Raw genomic sequence first — 18246 nt, 5'->3', positions numbered from 1 at the left:
TCCATTTTCTCAACTTATATATGTATTAAGAGTACTTGGCTCATCAAATCTCTCGGCTCAATTGAGATGATACACGGTCATTTGATTTATGACTGTAAATAGGCATATTGGAAAGTATTATAAATAGGCAATAGGAAAGTATTGGATGATTTAGGATTAGCATTTTTTATAATTAAATTTATCTACATATAATTAAATTTATTTTGAAGGATAATTGCTTTACAATATTGTGTTGGCTTTTGCCAAACATCAACATGAATCAGCCATGGTTTCCATGGATATGTGCATACGGACCTCCACTGGATATTTCCGGAGGCTTACTCTGTTTTTTTCATCAAAATGCTAATGCTATAGGTGTGGAGTAGGTCTCAGGAAATATCCAGTGGAGATCCATATATACATATGCATGGACACCTATGATTGGTTGAATTGCAGGGAAGCATATAAAAGACAGGGATGAATGTGGGTGAGATGGAGAAGTACTGAAAATATTCCTTTTGTAATGCTCCTAACTGTCCTTACTGACGTACACAAGTTATGTACACAAGATTTCCCCTCCTTTTTGATTAGAATTTCACTGGGACATTCTATGTATAGAGATTTAGAAGAGTTTTCTTTCTGTATAATTATGGTGCCTAAGACATATCTTCAGTAAGATTATTCTTAAATTTTCTTATCTTACAGATGCCTCTAAAGGAACATTTCTGGTAGATAGCTGCATGTGGTTCAAAAGAGAGAGCATACACTCCCACATTACATGGGAACCAGGTAAATGTTCTTCTCTTATTACTGTCATACTCTAAACAACAAAATTAAATATTTTTAAATTATAGAAGATATATTCAGATGTATTGTACATGACCTGGAAGAAGGTGACTGAGGCACTCTGTTCTATGGTCTGGGTAAGCTTGAGAGTTCCCTCCCCTTTCTAAGTCACTTCAGTCGTTTCTGACTCTGTGTGACCCCAGAGATGGCAGCCCACCAGGCTTCCCCGTCCCTGGGATTCTCCAGGCAAGAACACTGGAGAGGGTTGCCATTTCCTTCCTGAGAGTTCCCTCCCCTTACTCATGAACAAGTTTATTCACTGACTCCACACCTAAACAAGCACATGATGCTGGTTTATGTTGAACATGACCTGGACCTGGTTGGATCTCCTTGCTCCACACTGTTATGAAGTTATTGCATATTCCACAAGCAAATCCAAATGATGCATTAGTTATTTTCTTATTCATGCAGTCAGTAAATATTTAAGTGTTCACATGCCAGGCACTATTCTTCGAAAAGGAGACAAAGAAGTGTGTTGCAAAAAGAGAAAGTTGTGGCTCTCATGGAGCCTACATTTGAATTTTCCTTTGTCTCTTCGTGAAGATATTCAGAACGTCCAATCATGGTGCTTTCCAAGACCACAGCCTCTGATGAAGGTGCAGCCTTAGGAGCAATGTTTTATGCCATGTATCTTCCTCTAAGATCTGGCCAATGACCTGTTCTGTGGAGATGTATTGAGTCTCATTTTTAATTTTTAAGAATATGAATCAAGGGACTTCCCCGATGGTTCAGCTGTTAAGACTCCGTGCTTCCACTGCAGGGGGTGAAGATTTAATCCGTGACTGGGGAACTAAGACCCCAAATGCCACATGGCCAAGGAAACACCTCCCCCCAAAAGAAAAAAAATCAACAATGAACCTCTGCCTACAGCGAAAAAGTTACATGACTCTGTAAATGTACCCCAATTCAGTGAATTGTACAAGTAAAGCAAGTGAATTATATGGTAGGTAAATTATAACTCAATAAAAATTTCTAAAAATAATATGAATTAAATGTACAGAGACAATACAGAGAACACAAGAAGACTGAAAGGAATGAAGTAAAGAGAGGTTATGAAATACAGCAGAGGTCATATTAGGAGAAAGTAGAAAAGGCAGAAAAGAACAAACCATGATACTGAGAGTAGAAGTTGAGGAAACCAGCTGATGGAGACATGCTCCTGAGACCCCTCGAACTGTCTGGATTCTAGAGCTAGGCTGCCTTTGATCAAATCTTAAATCACTTCATCTACTTCTTGACCGTCATGTGATCTCTACTTTTCCCAAGAAGTATTCCTGAGAAGCCATGTGTATGTACTTTTGTAATAAACTCTGAGTACTGGAACCATCTTCAGGTAAATTTCTTCATCTTGCAACAAATAAGCAGCCTAAATTAACCAGAAGGCATATCTGCTAACAACACATATGATTCCTTCCTTCCATTTCGACTATGTACCCACTCACATTTTATTCATTTATTAACATGTACATTTACGCTGACACATAGGGAGAACAAAGTCCTAGAAAAAAAAACTCATTAGCAAATGAACAATGCTTCCTTGATAACACAGAAGCTATTGTTAAAAAATTTATTGGAGTATAGTTTCTTTACAATATTGTGTTTTTTCTGCTGTACAGCAAAGTGAATCAGCTATATATGTGCATACATCCCTTCCCTCTTGGGTCTCCATTCCCCCAGCCCATCCCGCCATCTAGGTCACCACAGAGCACCACAGAGTACCACAGAGCTCCCTATGCTATAAAGAAGAGAGAGAAAAGTAAATATCATGCATTAACACATATATGTGGAATCTAGAAAAACAGTAAAGATGAATCTACTTGCAGGGCATCAAGAGAGATGTAGATATAAGGACACATTGGGGGCAGGGGAGGGGATGAATTGGGAGATTGGGATTGGCATATACACACTGCCATGTGTTAAATAGATAGCTAGTGGGACCTGCTATATAGCACAGGAAGCAATTTTAATGACAATTTATTTCAACTGGTCTATTCAAGAGGCTATTGAAACTGTTTTATAAACAAGTTTCCTTTATATGGGGTGTTCCCGGGTAGCTCAGCTGGTAAGGAATCTGCCGGCAAAGCAGGAGACCCCAGTTTGATTGCTGGGTCAGCAAGTTCCTCTGGAGAAGGAACAGGCTACCCACTCCAGCATTCTTGGGCTTCCCTGGTGGTTCAGAAAGTAAACAATCTGCCTGCAATACAGGAGACCTGGGTTCGATCCCCGGGTTGGGAAGATTTCCTTGGAGGAGGGCATGGCAGCCCACTCTAGTATTCTTGTCTGGAGAATCCCCAGGGACAAAGGAGCCTGGTGTGTTACAGTCCATGGGATCACACAGAGTCAGAGACGACTGAAGTGATTTAGCATCAACAGCAGTGCTGTGCTTAGTCGCTCAGTTGTATCCGACTCTGTGCGACCCTGTAGATGGTAGCCCACGAGGTTCCTCTGTCCCTGGGATTCTCCAGGCAAGAATACTGGAATGGGTTGCCATTTCCTTCTCCTTGCTGTATTCTACTCACTACTGTTTCTGAAGCGGGTCTCTTAGGGAGTCTTCTCTGATCTTATCTAATTGACCTGATTTATTAAATTTCTCTTCTGCAAAGACCAGCTCCATATTACTCATGTCATTGTTGAGGATGAAACAAACTAGATTTGTAGAATTCTGGGTCACCTGTTTCAAAGTACTTGTAATGCATATGTAGTACTATGATTTGGGCCAAGAAAGAACGGGTGAAGCAAGCTTGGACCAAGGCAGGACTCATAGAGACACTTGCCCACCAGGCGCCCTGCAAACTCATACGTCTTTAGGAGCAGATGAGTGGGACAATTAGGGTTGGGGTGCACTAGTGCCTGGTTGGTGTCACTGAATCGGGTGAAGAGCTGATTGGTGGTGTTAAATAGTGCTTTGCAGATTAATTCAAACCATTCCCAATGAGGCCCTTCCCAGTCTGGAGCTTCTTCATCCGGAAAAACCACTTCAAAGTTCTTGCTCCAATCTGAGATGGAGAAATTCCGACTGGCCTTCAGAGACGATTCCTACAAGGCATGTCTGCTGACCTTCAGGGTGACTTTAGAATGTGGTCTTTTCATATGTGCCTGCGGGAGCTCTCGATGGAAAACATTCACCTTGTCTGAAAGGTCTTGGACCCTCCTGTGTTCTTATGGAGGGAGCGGATGAACGTGGCCGCTGAGATGTTCCTCTCCTTAGAGATGAGCTCCACAGGAGGCTGAATGCCATCATCCACCACAAGGGTGAGCAGCTTATGGACAGGGTCAGGGCTGAGGTATGAAAATTTGGTTCCGGGGCACAGCTGGAAGGTGTAAAGGTGCCAGGAAACGATTTTCAGGTAGAACTCCTTCTCTGAGAATTGCTTTGGTGACACGTAGCAGTGCACATTCTTCAGTTTCTTCACTGTCTCAGGGGTGTAACACTCAGAGGGTGAATCTTCATCTTCCTCCTCCATAGCTGTGGAGGGCCGGCGCTGGGCAGAGCTCGTGTGCATGGGCTGGAGGTGCCATGGCATGCTGATGCAGCTGGCAGCATTATACAGATAAGCTTCAAAGTAAATGCTCACTCCTGAGGTGGACATGTGGCGTTCAACATTATTCCTCTCGTTCTCACTTAGGACAATGATGTCAAATTCACCATTGTTGATTGGCTGGTTTCGGTATGAGATGTAAGCGTGGAAGCAGCCCCGAGAGTGCAGGGTGAGCCGCAGGAACACCCGGAAGGTCTGCCGTTTGGACGTCACCGACTTCACAAATGGGACACCTGTACTCTCTTTTTCCAGAGGACCAAGCTCATGAATGGACAGGCTGTAGTTGTGCTTATCTCTCAAGGACGTGCACAGCACAGGATCCTTTATATGACAAGCACAGCACAAGCACAGCACAGTAGGCTTTATATGACACTAAGAACAGAATGATAAAACATCTTAGATCTATGAAAGCTAGGGGAAATATTGAAAATGTCATGATAGTTCAAGACTTTGGATTCTTTTCAACTTGTCCCACAATAGTACAATGTAGCAGAAATAGAGGTGGAGAAGTCAGAGCTGTTTAGAGACTCCAGATTTTCCCTGGTTGGCACCAAATAAATAGATACACACACACACAGCAAATCCAAGAAAGATGTAAACTTTTATGTAAGTCTACATAAAGAAAAAAACTTGAGATATACCAAAACAGTAAAGACCATTACTCATAAAAGCATAGAATAAAAACAGCATGGGACTCACACAAACACACACACACGTGCACATACACACTCAAGAGTTTCTAAAACTTGGGTGATGCAGGCCAGACCACAAGACTGAGAGATCATGTTTCTAGCCTCAGTCTGGGTGGAGAGAAAATCAGAAATAAAAATCTGGCTTCTGCACCATGTTACTTGTTGATACACTCTGCTCTGCCCTGATAACTGTATATATTTTGTTCTCGTGCCATACTGTGGCTTCAGCCATTCTCAAAGAAAATTTTTAATCTTCACAGAGATTTGAAAATCACTTGAGGAATATTTACACAAATCTGGGCAGAGTGCCCCCCTATTTTGCTACATTTATTTAGTATCCAGAATGAATTGAGGAGGTAAATGGCTGCCACAGTTGACGCAATTTCAATCTAGGTATACTGTGCATTATATAAGCACATATCTGAACCTTCACTCTGAATGTTTTAAAAAATCAGTAAGGGTAAAACATAGCACTGCATCAACACCTGATAAAAACGTGAGAGTGGGAGAGAAAATGTGATGCCTTTTAATATATTGTGACTTAACATAAACAATATACATAATAGAATAATCCCAGGCCCTTTAGACACCAACATGATGATTACTTCTCTCCTTTCTTCACCTATTTCTATCAGGCCTATCTCCAAAAATGTGATAACATCCACGTCTGTTGGAACCATTTTATTCTCTCTCTCTCTGCAGTCAACTAAATGACAAGAAGGGTTTCCCCGGTGACTCAGATGGTAAAGAATCTGCCTAAAATACAGGAGACCCAGGTTCGATCCCTGGGTTGGGAAGATTCCTTGGAGAAGGGAATGGCAACCCACTCCGGTATTCTTGCCTGAAGAATTCCATGGACAAAGGACCCTAGTGGGCTACAGTCGATGGCATCACAGAGTTGGACATGACTGAGCAACTAACAATTTCACTTTCAAAGGACACAAAAACCATAAATAAAGCTTGAGAAAGATTCTTTTTAGGTGGTTCTATACACAGTGTCAAAATATAGACCTTAATTTTTTTCTAAAATAATTAATAAAAATATAACAACTAATAATCCTGAGCAACATAAAGGTTCAAAACTATTTAGTGTCTGTCAAATGTCATGAGGACTTTTATGTAATGTAATCTGCAAATAAAAATATAAAGCCTATTTTAATTATTCTATTATGTCCTTCTCCTTTTATATGATAAAAATGTCAGGTTCTATTTCTTTCTCACAGTAAATAGAATTTTGTTTGTGCATTGGAGTCTTTCAATGTCATTTCTTATTCTCAAAGACTGAAATTAATTTCCTTTTTGATTATCATTGTAGACCCTTTACAATCAATCTAACGAGATGGTTGGATGGCATCACCAACTCAATAGACATGAGTTTGAGCAAACTCCAGGAGATGGTAAAAGACAGGGAAGCCTGGCTTGCTGCAGTCCATGGGGTTGCAAAGAGTTAGACACAACTGAGTGACTGAACAACAACAATTCAATCTAAAACTTACATCCGTGTAAGAAAAACAATTTCCCTTTGGCAAAGGGATTGTGTAAATGCAGGAAAAATTGGGCAACTTGTATATAAGGACATTTATTGTGTGTATGTACTACTGACATTTTTTTCAAGTTCTTGGATGCTAAATTTTTCAGTTTATGTTCTGCACAAAATGCCTTAAGAACAAATTTTTTTTTTTAATGCTATTTTAATTTATATTCTTCTATTACTGTTTTTTTAAATTTTATTTTATTTTTAAACTTTACAATATTATATTGGTTTAAATTTTTAGAATTCTTTAATTTTTCTTTAGAGTGATGAACTCTATTATTCCTAGTGTTTATCTAACCAGTAAGTGAAAAGGCAGTAGGACATCGTGTTTAGGGAAGGCAATCCAATGGCCAGATTTTCTAGGTTAGAATCTCAGCTCTACCACTTACTTGTAGGCTGACAACTTGGACAAGTTATATAACATTTTTTGGATTTCTATTTTCTCACATTTAAAATAAAGATAATAATAATAATAATCATTTTATGTATCCCTGTGAGGATGAAATGAATTAAAAATACATAAAGTGCTTAGCATACTGCCTGTTGCCTGGAAGATCCTAAACAAGCACTCAATAAGACTGTCATTATTGCTGTAATTGCTGCCATTGTTATTAAGCAGTACTTACTCTGATACATTGTTCTTGGAAATGCAAAATTTAAAATCAGTATGTTTAAATAATATTACCCATTTCATTTGATATTAAACTTAGTCATCCTAAACCCAGCAGTTACACTCTTATTTACCCGAGAAAAGAAAACATATGCCCATACAAAGACTGTATGTGAAAACTGATATCACTTTCATTTATAACCACCTCAGTCATGAAAAATAACAATAATCCTTTAAGTCATGACTAGATGAGAAAGTTGTGGCATACCCACACAATGGAATAACACATCAAAAATTTAAAAAAGAATGACCACTGATACAAGTAACACCATGAATGAATCTCAAAAGCATTACACTCAATGAAAGAATCCAGGAAGAAAGAAAGAGCTACTCATTATAAAGCTTGATTTTATTGATGTTCTAGAAAAGGTCAAAGTATAGGGACAGAAATCTATCTGATTTAAGTTTACCAGGGAGATTGACTACAAAAGGACATAAAGAAATCTTTTGTGGTAATGGAACTATTCTGTCTTCATTCCGGTGATCATCACATTACTTTATCTTTTAAAACTCATGGAAATATATGACTAAAAGAGTGACCTTTAGTGTATATACATTATACTTCAATAACCGGTCTCCTGCATTGGAGGCAGACACTTTACCCTCTGAGCCACCAGGGAAGCCACAGTGTATATACATTACACTTCAATAACTGGACATTCAGAAAACGGAGATCATCGCATCCAGTCCCATCACTTCATGGCAGATAGATGGGGAAACAGTGGAAACAGTGGCTGACTTTATTTTTTGGGGCTCCAAAATCACTGCAGATGGTGATTGCAGCCATGAAATTAAAAGATGCTTGCTCCTTGGAAGGAAAATTATGACCAATCTAGACAGCATATTAAAGAGCAGAGACATCACTTTGTCAACAAGGTCCGTCTAGTCAAGGCTATGGTTTTTCCAGGAGTCATGTATGGATGTGAGAGTTGGACTATAAGGAAAGCTGAGTGCCGAAGAACTGATATTTGTGAACTGTGGTGTTGGAGAAGACTCTTGCAAGTCCCTTGGACTGCAAGGAGGTCCAACCAGTCCACCCTGCAGGAGATCAGTCCTGGGTGTTCATTGGAAGGACTGATGCTGAAGCTGAAACTCCAGTACTTTGGCCACCTGATGCAGAGAGCTGACTCATATGAAGAGCCCCTGATGCTGGGAAAGATTGGGGGCAGGAGGAGAAGGGGACGACAGAAGATGAGATGGTTGGATGGCATCACCGACACAATGGACATGGGTTTGGGTGGACTCCAGGAGTTGGTGATGCACAGGGAGCCCTAGCGTGCTGCTGTTCATGGGGTCGCAAAGAGTCGGACATGACTGAGCGACTGAAATGAACTGAACATGACATTAAAAAATGAAAACAGGAATACATACATGCCAAGTTACTACATAAAGTAATGAGGAAATATTAATGTTGTCTTCTGAGGGCCTATATACACTCCCATAAGCTAAAATCTAGACAATGACTGGAGACTTTGGTTTACCTTAAAACATAATGTCACAAACAAGCTATATTCACAAAGTTTATGGTTATGTCTATGATGTTGCTTCCTGAGTCAGGATATAAAGCTAGACCTGCTCAAAGTCTAAGCTCATCACAGTCCTCAGGCTCTTGGTCAGAGAATTTGACTCATGAGAGAGAATCCTGAAAGCTACAAAGTCTATTCTAATTTACAGTTATTGATAGAGGTCAATTCAGCAGCTTGAAGGGGTAAAAGAATCAGGGTTGATGAGCATTCAGCTAAGAAAGGAAACTCCTTGTACCAAATACAAAACAGCCTATTGGCACTGAATTCATGAACTATGCAGTTTGGAGTCAGAAAATTTTGTTGACAACATCCCAATAAATATTGCCGTGGCAATTAAAAAATAAACACTTTGGGGGTCAAATATTTCTCTGAACTGGCTATTCATATAGCATCAATTCTTATTGAATTGTGTCTGTTAGCTTTGATACTTTTTACTTGGAAGTCTTTTTTGCAAGCATTTCAGTAAATTATATAGCATTCTTTCGATTTACTTTGTTCTTATCTAATTTTTCTTCTTAAATACAAGATACAAATGATTATTTCATTATTGTTATTACATGCCAGATGCTCCTGTAATTGCTTTTGTAGACTTTCTTAATTGGTATACTTTTCTTTCTTTTATCTCATTTTTCCCCCTTTACTCTTTTTTTTTTTCCTGTTACTACCTTAGTGGCATTTGATATTCACAATAAGTCAAAGTTTGATATGTGATGTAATTTTTAAATTAATAATTATAATTTTTAGGGATTAAAAGTGTTCTATAATATTACAAAAGTAAAAAAATGGAATAACTCATTAAAAGACTATAGGTTATGAAGCTTTCAAAAATTAATCTCAAACTATCTTGATCATTCTATTATATATAATATTTTGGCTTATATATATGTATACATATATACATAGCATCAGTGTGCTGTACACTGGAAATTAACAGGACATTATAATTCAACTACATTTTGCTACCATTTACTGATTCGTTCAACATTTGTTCATAGTGATTATGATAGTTTGGAAAGATCATTATCAAAATGTATCTAAAATTTCTCATGGCTAATTTAGGGATATATATATATATAATTCATACTAAAATATATTTTTAAAAGTAAGCTCATTTGTCATGAAAAAATGTATTTGTACAGTTTATAAAATTTCAATATTAGCACTTCTCTAATTTTTATGTTTTATCTTTATGTTAATAATATCAAGATTATATAATATTTTTTTTACCAAATTGCATATAGATACTCCAAGTTCTCTCCACTTTATTCCTGGTGGCTATATAAATATTTTTATGGGTTCTATGTGAAATAGGTTGAGATAACTTTGTCAAAAGAGTAGGAAATAAACTTCAGAACATTTAACTGTCTGAAGGATTTCACACCTAAATGGAGATTAAACCATCCTATTAATTTGATAATTTTCTACTCTGAAAAATATTTCATATATTTAGTACACAGTCCTAATCTTGATACACTTTAAAATATGTTAGGAAATAAAATAGTTGATGTGAGAAAACCATGACAACTATTTTGAATTAATTCTATTGCAGAGAATTGTTGGCTGCTTACTAATGACTGCCTCTAGCTCCAATCACAGTCTGAGTAAGAGAAACAAGAGCATACTTGTTCAATGTCCATCTCTCAAAATATATTTCCCTCCAAAAAGTTTCTAATTACTGCTACACTGCTTACTGAATCATGTACTTTTAAAAGATGAATGCTAAAATATTTATGATGAACCAGGGTTCATTAATGGAATCCTGATTGATTAAATACTATCAACACATGTATAATTTAAATACGCTATACATTATTATACTGGGTTTGAAATGCAGAGAATAAGCACTCTCTTTGCTATTGGGCTTCCCTGGTGGCTCAGACAGTAAAGCATTTGCCTGCAGTGCAGGAGACCCAGCTTCAATTCCTGGGTCAGGAGGATCCCCTGGAGAAGGAAATGGCAATCCACTCCAGCACTCTTGCCTGGAAAATCCCATGGACGGAGGAGCCTGATAGGCTACAGTCCATGGGGTTGCAAAGAGTCGGACACGACTGAGCGACTTCACTTCACTTTGATATTAAATCTAAAATTTTTCCTAAAAGTTAATGCATTCTAAAAATAAAAGTTAGGTAAAATAAAATCATTACAGTAATATTTTTTTTTATTGTTTTTAAAAATGTTTTGACTGCTGGGTCATATGGTAGCCTGATTCCTCCAGTTTGGTTTTTCTTTTTCAATATCACTTTGGCTATTTGTGGTCTTTTGTGTTTTGATAAAAATTGCAAATTTTTTGTTCTAATTCTGTGAAAAATACCATTGGAAATTTGATAGAGATTGCATTGAATCTGTAGATTGCTTTTGGTAGTAAAGTCATTTTACAATACTGATTCTTCCAAGAACATGGTATATCTCTTCATCTGTTTGCATCATCTTTGATTTCTTTCTCCAATATCTCAGTTTTCTGAATATAGGCCTTTTGTCTCCTTAGATAGGTTTATTCTGAGGTATGTTGTGCTATTTTGTGTGATGGTAAATGGGATTATTTCCTTAATTTCTCTCACTCCTAGGCATATATTGAGAGAAAACCATAATTCAAAAGGAGACATGCACTCTGGTGTTCACTGCAGCACTATATACAAATAGCCACGCATGGAAGCAACTTAAATGTCCTTTGACAGAGGAATGGATAAATGTGGTACATATATAAAATGAAATATTTGTTGTTATTTAGTTGCTAAGTCATGTCCAACTCTTTGTGACCCCATGGACTATAGCTTTCCAGTTTCTTCTGTCCGTGGAATTTTCCAGGCAAGAATACTGGAGTGATTGCCATTTCCTTCTGCAGGGGATCTTCCCAACCCAGGGATCAAACTTCTATCTCCTGAATTGTCAGGTGGATTCTTTACTGCTGAGCTACCAAGGAAGCTAACAATAGAATATTGCTGCTGCTCAGTTGCTTCAGTCATGTCCGACTCTGTGCGACCCCATGGACTGCAACCCACCAGGCTTCTCCGTCCATGGGATTCTCCAGGCAAGGACATTGGAGTGGGTTGCCATTTCCTTCTCCAATGCATGAAAGTGGAAAGTGAAAGTGAAGTCGCTCAGTCGTGTCTGACTCTTCGAGACCCCATGGACTGCAGTCTACCGGACTCCTCCATCCATGGGATTTTCCGGGCAACAGTACTGGAGTGGGGTGCCATTGCCTTCTCCAACAATAGAATATTACTCAGCCATAAAAAGGAAAGAGTGCCATTTGCAGACACATGGATGAACCTAGAGATTATTATTCAGAATGAAGTAAGTCAGAAAGAGAAAAACAAATATAATGTTGCCTATATGTGGAATCTATAAAAATGGTACAGATAAACTTATTGGCAAAGCAGAAATAGATTTGCAGATGAATAGAGAAAAAAGTTATGATTATTAAGAGGGAAGGAATGAGTGGGGAAAATTGGGAGATTGGGATTGACATATATACACTACTGTGTATAAAACAAATTAGTTTCATAGATAACTAATGAAAACGTATAGTTAAGCACAGGGAACCCTACTGAGTGATCTGTGGTGATCTAAAGGAGAAGAAAATGTTTAAAAAATGGACATATGTATACATGTAATTGATTCACTTTGCTGTACAGCAGAAACTAACACAACATTTTAAAGCAACTATACTCCAATAAAAATTCATTAAAAATATCAATGAAACAACTTTCTAGACCTAAATCTATTTCAAAGATCTCAATCAATTATAATTAAGAAAAAAATAATGTTTTGAATCATACATATACTTTTTTCCTCTTAAAATCTGGAACACCTCCTATTAATTTTGATGAGAGTGGCAGACACATTCTTCTTCAAGTTTATCTTTCTCTTTTATTTAGATACAAAAAATAATTTTTATAGCACTTGAGATTAAATCCTTAGGAATGACAATATATATATATATATATACACAGAATTATAGTAACCACTGACACTATTGAGTCTCTAGAAAGAACAATAATAATTTAACCTGTGTAAAATACTGACCAAATTGAATAAAGGAACTGGATTGAAAGCATCTTATAATACTATTTTTTTTCAACAAAATCCTGGCTTCCTGACACCGTGAATGTCTTCTTAAATGGAACAAACTTCCTGTTAAACTTGTATCAGAGGGTTGCCCTTCTGTTGAGAGCTCCTAAGTAGGCCAAGAGTAGAGTGAATGTAAGATAATTGAACTCTTCTTGACATAACTTTTACTATTTCCCTGAGCTTATTTCTCTGAGGGGAGGAGATTCCTCCTTAAAATACTACTTTTAAAAAGCTGATTAATTCTAAAATCTGAAGCCTAAAGAAAGGAAGAAACTATTGTGCAAATCAGAACTCATGGTGATTTCAAACCACTGTAAAACTTGACATGAAAGTTTAAAATAAATCTATATTTTAGGAAAACATATTGGACCATTGTAAAGAAAATATAACAACTTCTCAGTTTAAAAAAACACACAAAAAACTTACTTTTAATATTCTCCTATAGATGATGATTTCATTTGAACTAAGTCCTAATAATATGTGCTAATGAGTAAGATGCCATTTTAAAAATATTAAATGAAACAGATGAACTATGGTTAGCTTGCATTTAGAAAACTGTTATCCTTCAGAGCAATTATATATTTCTACAACAATGGGCAAATCCTTTTATTTTTAGTCTACCAATCTGTACTATGTTTGGTTTGTACTTTTTGATGAACATTAACATTTTATACTAAAAATGATCATTCCCCTTTGCCAGGGACTTATACTTTCTATCTAATTTCAACACAGATAGTTGCAGTATCTTCAGTGTTTCATTTCAATGTATTTATATCCAGTGTTTACTCCCAAAGAACTAGAAGACTTAGTAAACTCAATATTATTTATTTATTTTGCTTTGATCTGTAGGTTGTCATGTAAACTAAGCAGCACATTTCTTTCTCACTTACATATGGGCTTGCTGACTGACAGAGTTCTCAGATTTCTTTGTGGCTAAGGAAGGTTATTTTTGATACAGTGTGAGATATTTTAAAAGAGTGTTTGAAGTGTTAAAGCAGATATCTGGGCCAACAAAAATGAAGATCATGTTCTTAATTTTGATCATTCCAAAAACTTCAGGCTGAGTTTCCTGGTATCAGAAGAATCATTGTGAAAAGTCAGGGTAGTTATAAAAAGATGGTTTTAGCATTTGGGGTTATAAAATTAGCTTTCAAAATTAAAACGTTATCCCATGCCCGTAGTGTGATTTTTAGTGTTTATTTTTCTCTCTTATTAGACATATTGGTATCACCTTTTTTGTCTTGTACCCTGATTTTCTGATTAGGTAAATCTCTTGAGTTTTCTTATTCTAGATTCTTGATGTGTCTTAGTATAAAGATACTAATTCTGTGCATTTAAAGTATGCAATATAATGATTAATCTACGTGTCATCGTTAATCTCTAAATCATAACATTGGCACAGACTGCTCCATTCATGTTAGTTACTGCTCATAAAAGTCAAAGTGAGATCAAATTGATCAGACTGAGAAGCAACGAAAGCTGATATACTTTATAACAGATACGAATGAAAGGTCATCAGCTTTATTCAATTTATCAGGAAAGAAAGACCAGAAGAGACACTGAGACAAATGACAAGCCAGGGGTCAATGACCTGTTAATACTGCCCAAGGTAATATAAATATCAAACGTCTGCATAGGTAACAGCTTCTGGTCCTTCCTCCTTCTCTTCCCTTTTCTATCCTTCCCTTCCCTCCTTTCCATTCATTTTTGCTGACAAAAAGTAGCATAAGAATTATCAAAGCCGGTCAAAGACACATCCTATGACTTAAAAAGTATATTCCCTCTTGGAATTTATACATAAGATAATCAAAATAAATTTGCAAGAATGTTCATAAGAAGCTAGATTGCTAACAGGCCCAAACTAACATATATGTGGAGAACATCGTGCAAATGCTGGGCTGGATGAATCACAAGCTAAAATCAAGATTTCTGGGAGAAATTTCAACAACCGCAAATATGCAAATGATACCACTCTAATGGCAGAAAGCAAAGATGAACTAAAGAGCTTCTTGATGACTGTAAAAGAGGAAAGTGAAAAGCTGGCTTAAAACTCAACATTCAAAAAATTAAGATTATGGCATCCAGTCCCATCACTTCATGATAAATAGGTGGGGGAAAAGTGGAAGCAGTGACAGATTTTCTTTTCTTGGGCTCCAAAATCACTGTGGACAGTGACTGCAGTCACAAAATTAAAAGACACTTGTTCTTTGGAAGAAAAGCTATGACAAATCTAGACAGTGAATTAAAAAGCAGAGACTTGACTTTGCCAACAAAGGTTCATATAGTCAAAGCTATGGTTTTTCCAAGTAGTCATGTATGGATGTGTGAGTTGGACCATAAAGAAGGCTGAGAGGTAAAGAATTGATGCTTTTGAACTGTGGTGCTGGAGAAGACTCTTGAGAGTCCTTTGGACTGCAAGGAGATCAAACCAGTCAATCCTAAAGGAAATCAGTCCTGAATATTCATTGGAAGGACTGATGCTGAAGCTGAAGCTCCAACAGGTTGGCCACTTGATGCAAAGAGCCAACTCACTGGAAAAGATCTTGATGCTGGGAAAGATTGAAGGCAAAAGGAGAAGAGGGCAGCAGAGGATGAGATGATGGAGGGCATTACCAACTCAGTGGACATGAATTTGTGCAAGCCTCAGGAGACAGTGAAGAACAGCGGAACCTGGCTTGCTGCAATCTATTGGGTTGTAAAGAGTCAGACACAACTTAGTGACAGGACAACAACAAAAAGTGCACAAACGATTAATAACAGTAAAATGCATAAGTTTGGATACATTCATACAGTAAAATACTACATACAACATGGATAACTCACACCCGCACATAATGTTGAGTTTATATGTATTGTATGATTTCATTTCTATAACATGCAGAAGCAGCAAAACTCATCCATAGTGATAAATATTAAGATAGTTCTTATGTTTAGTGGAGTTAGTAACTAGAGTAGGGCATGAGAGGCACTTCTGGGGAACCACTGAAGTTCTATTTATTGAATACACAAATTGTGTTTACTGTGAAAAAGTCACTAAATTATACACTTGGGATTTGTATGCTTTCATATATATGTCATACTTCAGTAAATATATATGTTATACTTAAAATCACATGCCTGTATAGCAAATTTGAATAATATTTTTTTTTTAAATAGAAAGTTTTTTATTTTTCTTTGTAAAAGTTTTGCACATTTCATTTTAGATTTATTCTAGGAAGTATTTGTAAAAGATACCTTTTTAAAATTTTTGTTGCTGTTTAGTCACTAAGTTGTGACCCTTTTTTTTTTTTTGTAGTTGAAATTTTTTTTTTTACCATTTTTTTAAAATTTTATTTTATTTTTAAACTTTACATAATTGTATTAGTTTTGCCAAATATCAAAATGAATCCATCACAGGTATTTTTTTAAAAAGCCTCATAAGCATAATTACTATTAAACTTCCAGTCTTTGAAATAAATGTAAATATAATGCACAGACATAAATTTGGAATATCTATTTTCTCTCTATCCCTCATGTTTTATTATACTTAATGCTGTATAAACTATTTATACCTGTCTTTTAAGCAACATTTTTAATATTTCATTATATCAATGTATAATTTAAATATCTGTCTTTTATTCATTCCTTTTTACTCTTGGGAGGATAATTTATGAGTCAAAGACATATCCAATTTCAAGAGTCTTGATATTCTAAGGCTCTGAATATTGACAACCAAAATATCTATTCCAATTAGTATTAACAGTAACATAGTAGTATATTTTTTTAATTCATTACAAAAGAATATCTTTCTCCCTTAATGCACTTTTAGAAATTTAAATGTGTAATATTAAAATATGGTATTCTTTAAATCAAATATGGATAATTAAAAATTGGGATATGTATATTGTAAAATCTTTTTATCTATATTAAATAAAATATTCTGACCTATGGCAATTTGTACTTCAAGTATAGATGTCAAATTGCTTGATGTGAATTCTTAACCATCTATGTAGAATCCAGTGAAGGGAACTCAATAGTTCATTTTCAATTTTGTCGGAAGGAGGGACAGTAAGTTATTTCCTCCCCACCCCAAATTATAATCATGCATTTACTTACACTATGTTGATCAGAATCCTTCATTTTCATTTAAATTAAGATAAAATATTTAGCTATGTATAAAAATTTTCAACGATTTAGGTTTTTTTTCTCTTGGTTCCTGTGATTGCTGCTTGATTTAATAACCAGTAGATGAAAATAACTCATTTATTGGGTGAATTCTAATGATGCCTGCAGCTGTTTTTTAATATTTGAAATGGCTATGAAATCACTAACTTAAGCATCAATTATTAAGTCACTGCAGACTCAGGGAGCTTAGAACCTAGGTGGGTCACTAGGATAGCAAGGCTATCAACAGATTGAAGTGAAAGACAGAAGAGTAAATGAAAAAATCTGTTCAGTTTTCCACATCTATATCATCAGTGTCTTAATGCTTAGATGGGTGAAAGAAAAAATGCATTTGTGTTTTTGAAATATTTTTTAGAAATAATACATTAAGAATGTTTTGGTTAGGCATGCCTGTGAAATAATAATTTATAAATATTAGAATTACCATATGATCCAGTAACCCTACTCCTGTGCCTGTATACAGACAAAACTATAATCCAAAAAGATAAATATACACTTATATCCATAGAGGCATGTTCACAATAGCTAACACATGTCCATCAACAAATGAATAAAGAACAAAGATGTAGTACATATGTATGATGGAATACACTCAGCTAAAAAAAGAAAAAGAAATGAAATAATGCCTTTTCCAGCAACATGGATGGAACTAGAGATTATCAGACTAAGAAAAAAAAAAGAGAAAGACAAATATATGATATCACTTATATATGGAATCTAAAATATGACACAAGCAAAGCTATCTGTGAAATTCTACCTAGGAAACAGAAACAGATTCACAGACATAGAGAACAGACTTGTGTTTCCCAAGGAGGGGAGTAGGGGAGGGGTAGACTGGGAGTTTGGGGTTAGCACACACAAACAAATATGTATAGAATGGATAAACAACAAAGTTCTACAATGTATACATATAACTATATTCAGTATCCTGAGATAAATCAAAATGGAAAAGAATATAAAAAATAATGCATATATATGTACAACTCAATCCTTTGCTGAACAGCAGAAATCAACACATTATAAATCAACTATATTTTAATAAAAAGTCATCTGTAATAACTCATAAATATTAATCACTTCTAAGTATGGAACTAATAGACCTTGGAAAAATATGTCTAAAAGACTTATATAAAGTAATTATTCTGGTTTACAAAGTGAAGGCAGCAAAATTTAATACTGGAGAATATTACAGTTGATAGTTACTGTAAGTCAGTAGAGTCCTACA

General features: G+C 36.0%; 1 protein-coding gene and 1 pseudogene across 6 annotated transcripts in view; both read right to left on the bottom strand.

Annotated features, from left to right (window-relative positions):
* ROBO1 (roundabout guidance receptor 1) overlaps positions 1–18246 on the bottom strand; it is a 1296447-nt gene that overhangs the window by 955468 nt on the left and 322733 nt on the right. The gene's annotated exons all lie outside the window — the stretch shown is intronic.
* LOC147380211 (apoptosis-resistant E3 ubiquitin protein ligase 1-like) overlaps positions 3344–18246 on the bottom strand; it is a 161639-nt pseudogene continuing 146736 nt past the window's right edge.

This window comes from Bos grunniens, chromosome 1, assembly GCF_055505025.1.
Source record: "Bos grunniens cultivar Pamir isolate PY7600 chromosome 1, Bosgru_T2T1.0, whole genome shotgun sequence".
Classification (NCBI taxonomy): domain Eukaryota; kingdom Metazoa; phylum Chordata; class Mammalia; order Artiodactyla; family Bovidae; genus Bos; species Bos grunniens.
Note: the sequence above shows the minus strand (reverse complement) of the source record. Positions and strands in the feature narration are given on the sequence as shown.